The sequence below is a fragment of the Ovis aries genome, chromosome 14 (genome assembly GCF_016772045.2).
Source record: "Ovis aries strain OAR_USU_Benz2616 breed Rambouillet chromosome 14, ARS-UI_Ramb_v3.0, whole genome shotgun sequence".
Lineage (NCBI taxonomy): Eukaryota > Metazoa > Chordata > Mammalia > Artiodactyla > Bovidae > Ovis > Ovis aries.
Genome location: NC_056067.1, coordinates 31,461,930 through 31,480,068, shown reverse-complemented (window position 1 = coordinate 31,480,068; position 18,139 = coordinate 31,461,930). Strand labels below are relative to the sequence as shown.

Sequence of the window (18,139 nt, the reverse complement as noted above, 5' to 3'; positions counted from 1 at the left end):
CAAGAAAACCAGGCAACAGCTTGAACGAGGCAAGGTGTGTAATATAAATACAATGAAATCTCTGCCCAGATAACGCCTATCGATCCTCTGGGGCTTTGAGCCACACTACATTGAATTTTTTTTTTTTTTTTTTAGGAGTGCCGACTGCACACACATTTCACTGGATTTATATGACTTCTTTCAAGCCGCTAGAATACCAATTAACAAAGTGTTAATATAGTACAAGGCTTGAAATAACTAATGCAGCTCTGTGAAGGCCTAAATCCTGAGGAACATTTTATCCTCTAGAAAAAGCCAGCTGGTTAGAGGCTTTGGGGCCACTCACCCTCTCTGTGAGGATAAAGTAGGAGGTGCTTTGGGGTTGGATTTTTCTTCTTTCCTCACTGCTCTCTTGGCATCCTTTTGAATGTCAGCCACCTCTTGCTTATAAACTCTGTCTCTTTCTGATAAACTTTGGAAAAGGAGTGAAAAATAAGCCCCACCTCTATAATACAGGGGTAGGTATTCTTGTCTTCTGCTTTTCTGTCAGTACAAGAAGGAACTCCACACTTTCTTCAGATTAATCATCATTATGTTAACTTACCCTGTGTCCTTAGTCATAGCTACTACTTCACGGAGAGGATTTTTCACCCACAAATAGTGTTTTTCATATATATGGAGCAATGAATAGTCTGATCACTGTCTCTGAAGGGAGCGTAAAGGGGAAATAAATACAAAAGTAAGTGATTTGGGGTGAGCATAGCTGTTTAATCATCATTTGAAGGATGGTGCTAAGGGTATCCTTATATGCTAGGCATGACAGTAAAGTGGAAGTTAAAGGGAGGCAGATTTTGTCTCAGTATACAGAAAGAAAATGCTGACAATTCAGTGCTTCCATCTTTAAGTGTCGCTCCTAAAAAAAAAAAAAAAGAAGAAGAAGAAAAAGAAGAAGGAATAAACAGCCTTAAAAGAGGGAGATCAATGGAGTCATTCAGGAAGATATGAAACATTCTATTTGGAACTCTATTTGAAAAGTATTAGAAAGAATTTAAGCTTTACAAGGATGCTGCAATGCAAAAAAAAAAAAAAAAAAAGGTCTCCTTTTAATCTAGAAATTGCGTGATTCTGCGGTAGAGAGGTCTCTTGTCATCAGAAAGCCTAAGCCAGCTTTTTCTGCAGTTAGACAATTGTTTGAAGACAAAAGCCCCTGGTGACCCAGTGATAACATGTGTGTAGCAATCCCCACTTGGAAAAGGTCTAGGGAGGATAGAGGTGTATGACACAGGGCTGAGGATGTGAAATTTAGGCCTGTGGAATCTTTGAACCAGTGGTGTGTTAAAGAAGAGTTATTTGGTGTCTCTCAGAACCTGCCCTGCACTTTTAAGGCCCCATAATATAGAAATAACTATCTGGTCTGAAATAGCATGTTAAAACACAGAAATAGCACTATTGATGAGCCCTGCCTTTAACTTAAACAGAACAAATTAAGGTTGGCAGGGGGAAACACTCCTTTTCTAGAGCCATCAGCATCTGCTCAATCAGATGACCTAATAAAAACAACACACAGATGCATTTTATGGCCTGGGGGTGTTTTTTGGGGAATGGATTAGGCACAACTAATGAAGGCCAGGCAGCCCGCTTAATGTCTCGGCTGGCCCTGGGTGGTAGGCCTGGCCAAGAAAAGCTCAATAACTAAATGGCAAAGAGAACAGATGAGTCCTCTAATTGGCAAAAGGGAAATGTATTTGGGGCTGCAGTAGGGTAGGCTGAGTTGGGTAATACAAATTTCACTGTGATCTTTCTTGCATACTCTGTTGTGCTAGGATTTAGTGGAGATGATGCTAGGATGTACTGAACAAAAAGATTTTAGAGTTAGGGAACATACGGCCCAAATTCTCACTATTTGATGAACTAGTTTCTAAAATATTCTTGACATACAATTTAATTTGTTCTTGACTATGTTCACTTGTATTCAGTTTTAAATTCTACATTGATCACTGAATCTACTAAGAGTCAGACCTGACTGAGAAATGGGGGATGTAATTAGGAAATTTTCCTGCTCTATATGTAGCTTACAATGATGCAGAAAGACAAAACAAAACAAGCATATAACATAATCAATCTCTAGCCAAGTAAACACATATATTAATGAATAGTTTCAGAGATATCTAAACATTGTAAAATATATATCTAAACTGTGTCTGATATAGAAAATAATATGGTGGGATCAATTTTTTTTGTTTTGTTTTGTTTTATTTATTTTTATTTATTTATTTATTTTTTTATTTTTAGTTTTTTATTTTTTAAATTTTAAAATCTTTAATTCTTACATGCATTCCCAAACATGAACCCCCCTCCCACCTCCCTCCCCATAACATCTTTCTGGGTCATCCCCATGCACCAGCCCCAAGCATGCTGCATCCTGCGTCAGACATAGACTGGCGATTCAATTCACATGATAGTATACATGTTAGAATGTCATTCTCCCAAATCATCCCACCCTCTCCCTCTCCCTCTGAGTCCAAAAGTCCGTTATACACATCTGTGTCTCTTTCCCTGTCTTGCATACAGGGTCGTCATTGCCATCTTCCTAAATTCCATATATATGTGTTAGTATACTGTATTGGTGTTTTTCTTTCTGGCTTACTTCACTCTGTATAATCGGCTCCAGTTTCATCCATCTCATCAGAACTGATTCAAATGAATTCTTTTTTATGGCTGAGTAATACTCCATTGTGTATATGTACCACAGCTTTCTTATCCATTCATCTGCTGATGGACATCTAGGTTGTTTCCATGTCCTGGCTATTATAAACAGTGCTGCGATGAACATTGGGGTACATGTGTCTCTTTCAATTCTGGTTTCCTCAGTGTGTATGCCCAGCAGTGGGATTGCTGGGTCATAAGGTAGTTCTATTTGCAGTTTTTTAAGGAATCTCCACACCGTTCTCCATAGTGGCTGTACTAGTTTGCATTCCCACCAACAGTGTAGGAGGGTTCCCTTTTCTCCACACCCTCTCCAGCATTTATTGCTTGCAGATTTTTGGATCGCAGCCATTCTGACTGGTGTGAAGTGGTACCTCATTGTGGTTTTGATTTGCATTTCTCTAATAATGAGTGATGTTGAGCATCTTTTCATGTGTTTGTTAGCCATCCGTATGTCTTCTTTGGAGAAATGTCTATTTAGTTCTTTGGCCCATTTTTTGATTGGGTCGTTTATTTTTCTGGAGTTGAAAGCCCAGAGATAAATCCACACACATATGGACACCTTATCTTTGACAAAGGAGGCAAGAATATACAATGGAGTAAAGACAATCTCTTTAACAAGTGGTGCTGGGAAAACTGGTCAACCACTTGTAAAAGAATGAAACTAGATCACTTTCTAACACCGCACACAAAAATAAACTCAAAATGGATTAAAGATCTAAATGTAAGATCAGAAACTATAAAACTCCTAGAGGAGAACATAGGCAAAACACTCTCAGACATAAATCACAGCAGGATCCTCTATGATCCACCTCCCAGAATGCTGGAAATAAAAGCAAAAATAAACAAATGGGATCTAATTAAAATTAAAAGCTTCTGCACAACAAAGGAAAATATAAGCAAGGTGAAAAGACAGCCTTCTGAATGGGAGAAAATAATAGCAAATGAAGCAACTGGGATCAATTATTGTATGGGTGATCAGAGATAGGCAAATGGCGGTGGCATTTGACTTCAGGTAAGGTATCAAGGATTCTTTGTGAGGGATCTATTCTAATGATGCAAGCTTCTATTGGTAATTTTTTAAATTATTATTTTTCTATCAGTTCAACAAATACTCGGCTTGGTAAGTGCATCAGTAGGTCAGATGCTCTTCTATGTAACAGAGACATCATCCTTGTTTTCAAGGACTTGCAATCCTCTTGGAAAGGAGACCCAGGTTCTATCCCTGGGTCGGGAAGATCCCCTGGAAAAGGAAATGGCAATCCACTCCAGTATTCTTGCTTGGGGAATCCCATGGATGGAGAAGCCTAGTAGGTTACAGTCCACGGGGTTGGAAAGAGTCGGACACAACTGAGCGACTTCACCTTACCCTTACCTTACCTAGGGTATCCATCCTCAGTTCTATTGACTCTTTCTTATATGGAGTCCATGTGTATGCATTCACTGTTCTGATCACTATTATTTAGAAATGGTTGGTATCATCCCTGCTGTTTGATATTAGAATATTGTCCGATGATCTAAATTATTTTGCTTCCATGCATACTTTCAGTCACCTGTAGTTGTAATACAGAACATGAGTTATCCATTTAGTCTTTCTTGTACACTTTATTCTGTTATTTCTGCTTTATTGACTATGCCAAAGCCTTTGACTGTGTGGATCAAAATAAACTGTGGAAAATTCTTCAAGAGATGGGAATGCCAGACCACCTGACCTGCCTCTTGAGAAATCTGTATGCAGGTCAGGAAGCAACAGTTAGAACTGGACATGGAACAACAGAATGGTTCCAAATAGGAAAAGGAATACATCAAGGCTGTATATTGTCACCCTACTTATTTAACTTACATACAGAGTACATCATGAGAAACACTGGACTAGAAGAAACACAAGCTGGAATCAAGATTGCCTGGAGAAATATCAATAACCTCAGATATGCAGATGACACCACCCTTATGGCAGAAAGTGAAAAGGAACTATAAAGGCTCTTGATGAAAGTGAAAGAGGAGAGTGAAAACGTTGGCTTAAAGCTCAAAAATCAGAAAACGAAGATCATGGCATCTAGTCCCATCACTTCATGGGAAATAGATGGGGAAACAGTGGAAACAGTGTCAGACTTTATTTTGGGGGGCTCCAAGATCACTGCAGATGGTGACTGCAGCCATGAAATTAAAAGATGCTTACTCCTTGGAAAAAAAGTTATGACCAACCTAGATAGCACATTCAAAAGCAGAGACATTACTTTGCTGACTAAGGTCCGTCTAGTCAAGGCTATGGTTTTCCATTGGTCATGTATGGATGCGAGAGTTGGACTGTGAAGAAGGCTGAGCGCCGAAGAATTGATGCTTTTGAACTGTGGTGTTGGAGAAGACTCTTGAGAGTCCCTTAGACTGCAAGGAGATCCAACCAGTCCATTCTGAAGGAGATCAGCCCTGGGATTTCTTTGGAAGGAATGATGCTAAAGCTGAAACTCCAGTACTTTAGCCACCTCATGTGAACAGTTGACTCATTGGAAAAGACTCTGATGCTGGGAGGGATTGGGGGCAGGAGGAGAAGGGGACGACCGAGGATGAGATGGCTGGATGGCATCACTGACTCGATGGACGTGAGTCTGAGTGAACAGCGGGAGCTGGTGATGGACAGGGAGGCCTGGCATGCTGCGATTCATGGGGTCTCAAAGAGTTGACATGACTGAGCCACTGAACTGAACTGAAGGAGGAAATGGCAACCCACTCCAGTGTTTTTGCCTAGAGAATCCCATGGACAGAGAAACCTGGTGGCTACGGTCCATGGGGTCTCAAAAACTTGGACACGACTGAGCAATTAATACTTATTCTATTATTATTACATTGTGGTATATAATGAAATAATTATACAGCTCACCATAATCACTGGGAGAAGAAAAGGAAGAAACAGTGGGTCCCTTGAGCTCATTTTCCTGAGCTCAGGTGGTAATGTGAGCCATGGGGAAAGGCTGTAAGTATAAATACAGTTTTGCTCACTTGCTTGCCACTCACCTCCTGCTGTGCAACCCAGTTCCTAACAGGCTACAGACTTGTACCAGTCCATGGCCTGAGGGTTGGGGGCCCCTGGCATAAAAGACTCCTCTATGTGGTTGAGAGGAGGTCTACCACATTCATATGTCTATATGTTTTGGACTTGCAGTGCAAAAAACAACAGCTCCACCTCAAGGGAGGGGAAAATAGTCAAATTGACTTGTACTAGTCTAATTGTGTTCTGTGTTCTATACTCTGTGCACCTGGAGGAGGGCATAGAAACCCACTCCAGTATTCTTACCAGGATAATCCCATGGACAGAGGAGCCTAGCGGGCTACAGTGCACAGGGTCATAAAGAGTTGGACATGACTGAGCGATTTCTTAACTTAAATGATAGTTACATGGAATCTCTCACTATGTATGTGTGTGTGCTAAGTTGCTTCAGTTGTGTCCAACTCTTTGTGACAAGTCTTTCTGACTTGTTTCACTTAGCATCATGCTCTCAAACTCCATCCATGTTTTCACAAATGGAAAGATCTCATTCTTTTTTTTAAGGCTGAGTAGTATTCAATTGTATATACTTTCCACATTTTCCTTATCTGCTTATCCAATGTTGGTATCTTTTACATTAAATACAAAAATAAGTTTTTATTGTACCTTCTTTTGACTATGGGCTTGTAGATGAGAAATGTTTATGATTCTGTTTCTGTGGCATACTATAATTGGGCAAATTCTTTCATTTCTTTGCCTGTCATTTTCCTCAGCACATAATTGAAATACTAAAATAATGATTAAAGTGGCAATGACAACAATGTTAACAATATCTCAAAAACTTGTGAAATCAAATATGTTCATGTACAGTCACTTAATAATTTGGTTGGTGTATATGAAATATTATATGGAGTGTAATTTAGGTACTTTATTTCTGATAATAATAAACAGATTTAATGAGAACTATATTGTTTCTGTCTGGTTCTCTGCCAACACTTGGCCCTTATCTTTGAGCTGTTTTTATTAAAATATAAAATTAACCAAACTAATTGTTTATCTGGGCATCCATAATATTTTAGAAACTTTTCATTGTTGGGAGTTAAAAGTGAAAAAAAATGTTATTTTTAATAAGTTCTCCATAAAGACTAGATTTTTCCTTCACTGTCCACATATGTCCAGTGCTAGAATTCATAGGATATGAATATAATATGACCTGATATCTGTTTCAGTATCTTTGTGCAAGATTTTCACATGGTAATGAGTCTAGCTAAATTTTTAAAATGCAGATATTTTGACCATGACTGATTAAAAGCACTTTTCTTTATATTCTGAGTTACACTGATACCACACTTTATACCATACTTTATCTCATGTTAGGTGGCATTAGAGTAGCTGTGGGCTATGTTATCATCCAGTTAAGGGGAAATTAAATTGAGAATGTATTTAATTTGTATTTAAATAAAATATAGTTATGTGACTTACCATCATGTCTGAATATAATTTAGTTAGTTCTGGCTTTCCATTATGGGATGAGCTTCCGGGAATACTACTAAAACACACTTTGCTGACTCACCCGACATTACAGCACAAATGTGCAATGATGGATGTCATATCCTCATCTAAATGTATCTTCTGAATCCCCGAAAAGTATGTGGACACTAGGGGAGAAAGCAAATTTGAAATGTGTGAACCCAAACCTGGTCTATAAAATGTTAAATTATTCACAACACTATAATGCAAAATAGTAAATGAAAAATTCAGTTCTGGTTAATTCCTGGTTAAATAGATACTCTCTCTTGCCTGTAATATATCAATTATTCATTGTTAAATCTATTGAATGATGTAATGTAGAACTGATAGATTGATGATTGATTGATAATTTGATATTAATTACATGTGATTCAATGTTTTAGTACCCTGAATTTTTAAAGTAAAAACCTATAGCAATATCACATGCAGCAAAAGCTTTGTGTTCAAAATTTCATGTTTCATACATCTCTAATGTCAATAAATTTTAAAAATTGATAAAAAACACTGAAGGGTAGAATTGGTTAGGTCTATAAATAATATTTAAAATGTATTATCTGAATGATTGTACTAAGTTGTTTCAGTTGTATCCTACTCTTTGCAACCCTATGGACTACAGCCTGCCAGGCTCCTCCATCCATGGGATTCTCTAGGCAAGAATACTGGAGTGGGTTGCCATGTCCTCCTCCAGGGGATCTTCCTGACTCAGGGGCCCAACCCACAGCTCCTGCAGCTCCTGAATTGCAGGTGGATTGGGGAAGCCACACAAATGATCAATAAGCAGATGAAAATACACAGCATCATTAGTCATCAGGAAAATGTAAATCAAAACTATGATGAGATAAAACTGCAATGTTGGTAATAGAAAAGGCAGATACTCACATGTTTATTTTAAGGATGTAAAGAAATCAGAACATTCGTATACTTTGTGGGAATATAAAATGATACATCAGCTTTGGAAAATAGTTTGAAAGTTTCTTTAAAATGTTACGCATATAATTATCTTATGTTACAGCAATTTGATTCCATGAGAAATTAAAACACACATCTGTACACAAACTTGTATATGAATGTTACTATCAGCAGCTTGATAAAAAAGTGATACCAGGAAAAAAATCCCAAATGTTTGCAAATGAAAAAAAAAATAGAGATTTCACTTGGACTTTAGACAAAACATCACATCAAATGAAAATAAATACATATTCAGGTTATGAAATTTTAAGTGTTACAGCTCAAACAGCATATTTAGGGAAATTAGTACCTTAAAAAATTAAAGATTATAGTAGATAAAAAGAATGTAAGAAAACCAAGGACCTGAGTTCCACACACTTACATATGTTCCAACATTTCTAGGCATTTGCCCAAGAAAATGGAAAATACATATCTACATAAGCACATACACATGATTGTTCATAATAGCATTAGCTATAATAGCTCCAAACCAGAAACAATCCAAACGTACTCTAGCTGATTCATGGACAAATACATTAGGGTGTGTATATAGACTGTGGATTCTCATCAATAAAAATAAACCAAACATTGATTTTTGGCTCAGATGGTAAAGAATCCACCTGCAATGCAGGAGACCTGGGTTCCATCTCTGGGTGGGGAAGATCCCCTGGAGAAGGAAATGGCAACCCACTGCAGTATTCTGGCCTGGAGAATTCCATGGACTGTATAGTCCATGGGGTCGCAAAGAGTCAGACATGACTGAGCGACATTCACTTACAAACCTTGATACATGCAACAGCATGGATGAATCTCTTTAACATTGTTCTGAGCAAAAGAAGCTGTAAAAGACTGCTTAGTTTCTCAGTCATGTCTGACTCTTTGTGGCACATCATGCTTTAGACCACTAGGCTTCTCTGTCCATGGGATTTTTGAGGCAAGAATAGTAGAGTAGTCACCATTTCTTTCTCCAGGGGATCTTCCTGACCCAGGGATCGAACCTGTGTCTCTTGAATTGCAGGTGAATTCTTCACCTGCTAAGCCATCCGGGAGGCCCAATAGTTCTATCCATATGACAGTCTAACATGCATATCTTTAGGGGCAGAAAATATATCACAATTATTAAAAGCCAAGACCTGAGTGGGTGGGGGAACTGCCTGCAAAGATACTGAGAAAACTTTTTGAGTAACTGAAAATGTCCTGAATATTGATTATGGTGTTGTTACTTTATGCATATGTTTGCCAGATTCTTTGGACTATGCATTGGGAATGTAGTAATGTTATTGCATGAAAATTTATACCTCAATAAAGTTGTTTAAAACCTTTCCATTGAAAAAATAGGGATTGGGGAGAAAAAAATTGAATTAACTTCTATGCAAATACCAGCTATATGATGTAAGGAATGTAACTTAGAGTATATGAAATCAGTTTCTGTTTATAAATTGCAAGTCTTCATATTTACCTCCCCATTTTGAGGAAAGAACAATTGAAATCATGTATGTGAAAGTACTCTATAGAAACTGTTCCATTAATATCGCCATAGCACAGTTTTCCCATCTGAGTTATCTGCCTTTTGTAATGCTTGTACCTTTAAAGGCTTTGAAGTAATAATGCAGCTACATACCACATACTGTATTTCCACTTCCAGGCATTTAATTTGCATAGATTCAGATCTTTCCTAATACACCCTCTGCTTAGCTGGCTTTGATATGAATGCCTACACATAGGAACTGCTGCAGTTAATTTCAGTCCCCAACAGTTCACATTCAGGACTGTTGAAACAGTCTTGAATCCACAGTCTCCGTTAGCAATGACAGGTGACACCTCAACGTGCCTTGGGCAATTCCCTCGAAAGGTTGGCTATAAACACATTTGTTCCTACACTTTGTCTCTCTCTCCCTTCTCCTAGCACCAAGCCCAATAACTTCTGTTTTGTAAGTCAGTGTCTTCATCAGTAGCACACTGCTGAAAGAAGAATATACTTAGGTGACAATTTTTAGCTGGAAGCAAATCTGATTAATGAGGCAAGGCTGAAATTAACTTTTCCTCATGTCACACACATTTCCCAAGTCATGTAAAATCCCCCTTGTTACACTACCCATTAACATCATCACCACTAATAACCACATCGAAATATCATATACTTTTTACCAAAATAGACATCTATCCATATCCTATTATCCCTGTAAATAAAATGTGACATGATTTGATATTGTCCACTTAGAGAGCTCTTTCAATACAGTATTTCTTGATGGCATGTCTCATATACATATGCACAGATAGGCATACTATGTTAAAATAGTTATAGGTACAACTTGACAAAAATGGAATACAGAGTAAGGCAGAAATCTTTGACAGGTAATTATTGTGAATGGCAGTAATGCCATATACATTTAAAAGTAATCAACCATGTAACCAAAGGCAGAATGCTGTTCCCACTCAAAATTAATTTTGCAAAGGAACTCTGTTCCGCCTTCTGAAATTGTTTTCAGAGTTGAGTAATAAAAATGGCAAGTGCTCCAATTCTTCTCCTTTGCCTGTCTATACTTAAAAAAAATCCATTTGGCTAAGACCCACAGAGCTTAACACTAAATGTTGCATATTATCATTGTAATTGGAAATAAATAAATTAGAAATCTGCTAATAGAAGTGTGTTTATGAATAGAGTTAGTTGGCCAGAAAATAATTAGAGTTTTTTTAAAAGGTTAAAAATATAATTACTAATTTTCTTATTACCTAATGAAACCCATGTTATTTTTTAAGATACTTTTTCTAGATAAACATTGTCAAGATGAATTTCAGTTTGCAACCTAGAAGCAACTATATAAATTTAATGTGCAGGAATTTCTAGATTATCTGATCTGCAGTAATATATGGACAGATAGTATTTATTTTATGAGGTTTTTTAAATGTTGAATGAACTTTTATGCATAAATCACCTAAGATATTATCTTGTGTATTATTAGTACTCAATAGGTATTAGCTGTTAATTATCACTGTTGTTATTAATATTCCAGGTCTGCCTTGTGAAGTAATGGTGTCATGCTTTATAGCCTGTTTTACAGAGCATGCAGTATTATGATCTGTTTTTAGTTTTGCCACCGAGTAATGTCTGGCCTTGAGCAAGTTAACAGGTCTCTCTGGATGTATTTTACTTTCCTTTTTTAATGGAGAATCTTAGTGTAGATAAAGATCATATCCGTTTTCAGATACTATAACTAAGTCAGCACCTGATTTACATCAAAATGTTCCCAGAACCAAAAATTTCTGCTTCTAATAGTACTCTTGATGATCTTATACAAAAGGTATCTGAGTATTTCTTTTATTTCAAATGTTATAAATGAACAATGCCTTTGATATTTGGTGTTCCCATGTCCTCCAAGTCACATGGTGCATCCCTAGTCAGCAGATGGCCAGCCTCATTATTTATTCTCTCCATGTGAAACTAAGCCCAATAGATAGTGAGTGCCACCTGCATGCCAGGGAAATGTGAAGTATCAGTCCTATTTGGAATATGTGTAAACTGAGGCTTATAGAGATTGAGTGAGTTGCCTGAGCACTAACAGTCGAGTATCAGTATCAATAGTACCATTCTGTTTGTAAATGTTACTTTAACTCATCAAAAAAAACTGCATTATAAGTGTAAACAAAGTTAAAGTTCAAACCTTCACACCCCTACCTTCTCTCTTTAAATTCTGCTCTCTCAGTCCTCCATTTTATTGAAAAACAATAACAAATATAGGTATGTGAAAGATAAATTTAGATCTAGATCTATATGATCTTTATCTACCTATATGTCTTTGTTGTTATTGTTTTTAAATAAGCATAAAGGGTAAAAGAGGGATAAAGAAGGCTAAGTGGTCCTCCTGGCCTCCTGTTTGTCGAATGTATTTCCAAGTAGACATAATGCTATTTATTATACTATCAGTCTTGTTTTTGTTCACAACAGTCGACAGTACTGGTAAGCTCCACAGAGCAACTGTATCTTCATGACTAGCATCGTTCCAGAACAAAGCAAATTCTTAGAGATGGCTTGGGAAATTACAAGGAGATAGTCCCTATTAAAGACTCCCTGTTTAACTCATTTAGTGCAGTGGACTGACTGTAAGTAACATAAAATGTTAAGCATATCAAATTTACAAAAATTAAATTTATAAAACATATCAATTTTGTTTTTTATAATTATATAATTCATAATTAAGCTTATTTTCATTATAAATCATACAATTTTGGTCACACTAAAGTTAGTAAAGTTCTTTCTTTGACTCCATTAGCTATAGCTCTTGTCTTGACATTAAGACAAGGGCAGACAAAGACCCTGACTCGAGTCTTTGCCTTGTTTTCAGCAAACAGTGTAGCTGGATTCCAGTTGGGATCCCAATACACTGGTATTGGAACCAGTCCATTAAGCAGTCAGTTGATTAACCAGTATTTTTAATCAATCATAGATTCTCCCAATAGTAGTTTAATTCAACCACTAAATCACAACCATTTTTTAAAAGCCTATAACAGGAGGCACTGCTGAAAGGAAGGTCTATCTAGTATGCTGCCAATTATACAAACATAGTTTGGCATAATTAACTCCTAGTGATTGAGGGTGTGATCAGTTGGCATGGAATGAAAGACACAGGCATGGTGTCAGACAGACGTGATTTCGGCCCTCCTAACTTTGACTTTTAAGGCTAATTCACATACTCTGTCAGTCTTTCTTACTTTAATCATCAAAAGGGACAATAGGATTTACCTTTCCTGCTTTCCTTAACAAATACAGATATTTATATAAAATCATTGCACGGTAATATATGTATTAGGTGTTTAATACTTAATGGCTGCTATATTGCTGTTATTGTTAAATATAAACAATATTAAATAATATACAGGTTGTTACTAGATATTCTGTCTGATATTTAAATTGTAATTAAATCAAGAAATATATAGTCTATAGCTGCTTTAATGAGACATATAGGGGAAGAGTTTTGTGACTGTGAGATGAAATTACAACTCCTCTGGAATAAATAAAACCTTGATATAGTTAATGAGTGACCCACTGTGATCGTAAGAAATTCAAATTTCTTTTAGAATTGAGAGAGAAACACTGGGAGAAAGTGGGTGGGTGTGACTGGGAGAAAGTACAGGGGATGAACCAACCTAGAGAAAGATAAAAATGTATTAATTGCAGTTTCAGAATAGTTGCATTTAAAGAATATAGTGCTAAACATAATTAAATATTTTGTCTCAAGGTATGAAACCTTCAATCCATTTATTCCTCCTAAGTCCCCTGCTTTTGTGTTATTTTAAAAGTAATATTAATAATAATAATTTTCAAAAACACTGTCACCACATTATTCTCAAATTAGTGCTCAGTGGAATGTGATAGTCAATGAACTAAAGTAATTAGACCTCCTATGTGATCTTAAATATCTTAGAGGTGTGCAGAACCATGGACCATGTGGAAGCCATCTGTAAACACTGAGAAGAAAAAGGCAGATTGGGGAGAGATACTAATATCTCTTTGGTACTTTCTTCTGACTTTTTATGTTTTGTTTCATTACATTCTCAAAACTATGCAAAGGTTATTTATTACTACTGTTAATACATGTGAAAGTGAAAGTGAAGTCGCTCAGTCGTGTCCGACTTTTTGCGACCCAATGGACTGTAGCCTACCAGGCTCCTCTGTCCATGGGATTTTCCAGGCAATAGCACTGGAGTGGATTGCCATTTCCTTGTCCAGGGGATCTTCCCAACCCAGGAATTGAACCCAGGTCTCCTGCATTGTAGACAGACGCTTTACCGTCTGAGCCACCAGGGAAGTCCTAATATTAAATCCTAAGAATTGAAGAGGTAGGGAATGGCAGTGCCATAACAGATACAAGTCTCTAGGACTCCCTTTCTTTTTCCCTCTGTTGTCTTCACTCTACCAGAGCTGTTGAGTGAGAACATCAATATGATGAATAAAACAGAAAACAGAGTATCTTGTGTGCTAAGTTGGGGAAAACTTCCTGAAAAAGAACACTGCGACCTTGGATGGATGGCAAGTGGTGGCAGGCATTCTAGTTTCCACTGATTTTTGTGAAATGAAAACAAGCAGATGGAAGTGAATGCGTTTTTAAAATTCTGCATGTGTGTTCAGTTGCTTCAGTCGTAACCAACTCTTTGCAGCCTTATGGACTGTAGCCCATGAGGCTCCTCTGTCCATGGATTTCTCCAGGCAAGAATACTGGAGTGGGTTGCTGTGCAATCCTACCAGGGATCTTCCCAACCCAGGAATCCAACCTGCATCTCTTGTCTCCTGCATTGGCAGGCATGTTCTCTACCGCTAGCACCATCTGAGAAGCCACAAAGCATCCTAAAAAACCTGAAAACATTTTAAGAATGGAAGTAGTTTGGTGAGCTGGATTTGGTGGTTAAGTCTTCTATAATACTAATCACCTAGATCAACATTTCCCAAAATTTGTTCCATCGATTCCAGGAACCACAGGTGCTTCTGGGGGATAATGTACCAAAGTCAGATCAGTTTTTGTTAGTAAAGTGTTAAAATGGTTTTCCTTTTAATACTACATATGATTCATATTGGCATATGAAAGTCTTTGTGATTTCTGCAATAAAATGGAAAACAATTTCCATTCAATATTTTAGATGAATGATTAATAATTTTATTCAATAGTAATAAAAATATTGTATGGAAATCGTAGATTCAGATCTCAGCTCTACCATTTACTAGTTATGTTGCTTTGGGCAGTTCTTTGAGTTGATATTTGCTCGTCAGTCGATTGGTGATCCCACTGCAGGAGACTGTCAGTTCAGGGAAATATTGTATGTGCAGTATCTATTACACAGTAAGTATTCAATAAATATTAGATGTTCTTCTCACCTTCCTCTACAAAATCCATGTTTTTTCTCACCAGACAGATAATTGCCTTGGAGCAAACGCATTGTCTATTAGACATATTTGCCTTGTATGAAAAGAGTTTCTGTCAAAGTCTAGTTTTAGGAAGGAAGGATTGCTAAGCTCTTTCTGTCACATTGGCAGGCACCCATCCCATTCTTGGAAGCTACTAAGATAAAACACTGCAAGTCAATATTTCCATGTCACTTAAAAAAATTCCTTTTCATTGAGAAAAAAAATCTCAAGAAACAAAATTGCTGCTGTATTTCACCTCTCACACAGCAGGAGAAGAAGATGTACACTGGGCTCCCTCATCCCCAGTGAACCACTTCAGGTGCTTCCCTCTCCCTCTGCACTCATACCCTCTCTCTGCCCCTCCGTTTCCTGGGGTCTCTATTTGGAACTCTTTCATGTTTACTCAGTAACTTGGATTATCTCTTTCACTTATTCTGGAATTTGTCAACATGAAAAGGAGTGAGGGATGATCTTTCCCTTCTTGTAAACACTTCATTATTTGCCTTTGGTATTTGAAGACAACAAAACAAAACAAAGCATATTCTTACAAAGTGTCTCCTCAGTAATTACGGCTGGTGTTGTCAGTTCCAGACAGTCCTCCTGCCAGCATCTGAAATGTCTAGCAGAGAAAGACAAAGAAACAGAGTTAGCCATTTTTATTCTTTGCAAACTGATAGCCTAAAATCCAACCCACTGCAGTACTCTTGCCTGGAAAATCCCATGGATGGAGGAGCCTGGTGGGCTGCAGTCCATGGGGTCACTAAGAGTCAGACACGACTGAGCAACTTCACTTTGACTTTTCACTTTCATGCATTGGAGAAGGAAATGGCAACCCACTCCAGTGTTCTTGCCTGGAGAATCCCAGGGATGAGTGAGCCTGGTGGGCTGCCATCTATGGGGTCTCACAGAACTGGACACGACTGAAGTGACTTAGCAGCAGCGGCAGCAGCAGCCTAAAATCAACTCAGCTGTCCTTGCTCTCTGGCAATCTCCCAAGCCAAATGTGCCTCTCCTCTTTGGGGGTGCTACTTTTCTTGAAAACATGTTTGGACGGGACTGCCAAGGAACCAGCAACAGAGCTGAGCCAGTCATTTTCCTAAGACATTACCTGACCTTCAAAATGCTAATTTTCTTTAATCCTATATACATTACCATTGTCCTCATTGCCTTTGCCTGGAATTTCCCGGAAAGTATTTGTTTTACATTTATCTCCTTAGCCTCTATGTTTGCCTTGACATAATTTAATGAACATATTTAATTTCATAGATTTTTTTATCCTCTTAGTTAAATGATATTAGGTAAAGAATAGTTTCTTAGAATTTTCTCTTTTCTGTTGTTATCACACTGTTTACACGTATGAAGAAAGAGAGTAAGTGAAAAAAAAAGAGCCCTTTGATAGGTAGATTAATCTTATCTCTACTGCCTTTTGCTTACTTCATGACATTGAACAAATAGAATATGTTTCTGTACCTTAGTTTCTCTCACCAGTAAGAAAGGAAAAGTAATATGCATCTTTATTTTAAGAAAAACATAATGGACATTTTAGGAACTTCCCATTGAGACAGGATGGCATAGACCTGTATCTTTCTGCTCTTTGCTAAGCACTGTATAAACCCTGGAAATAACACAGACAACAGCAAAGGAGAACTCTGTAAATGTGGTAAGAGGGAACTGAGCTGGGTTAGGATCCCAGGACTGAAAGAATAGGCATTTTAATATCCCCCCACCCAGCAGATGAAGACTGCTAAGCCCTGAGATTTTCTTACCTCCAGGCAAGCCATAGAACGTGTCCCTGGTCGGTTCATTCCTGCCCTGAATATAGCAGAGTGCATACGACACCGAAGAGCTCTACACAAACATGACCAGCAGCTCTGCCAAAATTAAGTGTCCAGGGCAAAGCACTCTCCTTTGCTAGAGGGCCAGAGATTCCCCTTTCCCACTGAGAAGTACTGAGGCCTGAAAGTAGAAGAGGAAGAAGGGATCTGGTCACAACACAACAGGAAATTCCATTTGGGAGTCTTTTCTCACAGTCCTGAGACTGTCTTTTCTTTTCTTCAATCCTGACCCTCAATCCCATTCAGAGACACTGGAGGTGGGGCACAACCAATGGATGGATACAGCCACAATAAGCAGCTAAAAACAGAAAAAAATAACTGCTCTTCAGAGGTACTGAAGTACATGGATAGAACAGGCAAGGAGGAGATAGCAGTAGCAAGCTTCTGTTTTAGAGACAGTCTTTAACTCAGGAGGCCTGAGACTCCCTCTTCCCAGAGACAACCAGACAGCTGAGGAAGGTTGGGGAGACTGCTCAGGTGATCCCACCACATCACTCCTCCATGAGAAGACAAGCAACAGCCCAGTATGGGGAAATCCCATTTGTGTTCATTTTGGGATCCATGCTGGTACCTAGTAAACTGAAAATAAAACAAAAACAAGAAACCAACCAACCAAACAAGGCTGAGGAAGTTAGAGTGCCATTGGAGCATCAATCTACAAATGTAGGCCAAGGCTTGCATGATAAACCTAAACACAGTGACTAGTTGCTTGAGTTAAATAGGCAGTAAGCTGCTAAACCTAATAGACACTATATTGAGAATACTATAGAAAATCACCCATTGTAGCAGGAACCAAGAAAATAATTTAAATGAGCAATGATAGTAAATTTATGCTAGTGCCAAGATTAACCCAATATTAGAACTATCCAACAATGATTTTAAAGCTTCCTCCACAAAAGTGTTACAGTAAGGAATTACAAATTTCTAAAGCAAATTTAAAAAATATAAAAATTGTGGCCAAGGAAAAAAAATTATACTAAAATGAAATTAAATTATAGAAATGAAAAATACAGTAATAGAAATAATAAGAAAAGCATTCAGCAAATGGTGTCAGTAGAGTGGAGATGACATATAAACAAATCAGCAAATTAGAAAGCAGATCAATACAATTTACCCAATTTGAAACAACAGAGAGAAAATATACTGAAAAAAGTTGAGAGAGACTCAGGGGCCTATCGGAGAAGGCAGTGGCACCCCCTTCCAGTACTCTTGCCTGGAAAATCCCATGGATGGAGGAGCCTGGTAGGCTGCAGCCCATGG

The 18,139-nt window shown here is 37.8% G+C and overlaps 1 long non-coding RNA gene across 1 annotated transcript; it reads right to left on the bottom strand.

The window, feature by feature from the left end:
- Positions 1-736: 736 nt before the first annotated feature.
- LOC121816421 (uncharacterized) lies at positions 737-16,898 on the bottom strand. The gene is made up of 4 exons (XR_006056027.2): positions 16,811-16,898; positions 15,593-15,663; positions 7,242-7,326; positions 737-892 (listed from the first exon to the last, which is right to left on the bottom strand). It is a non-coding gene; the product is annotated as an uncharacterized LOC121816421 (long non-coding RNA).
- Positions 16,899-18,139: the final 1,241 nt, after the last annotated feature.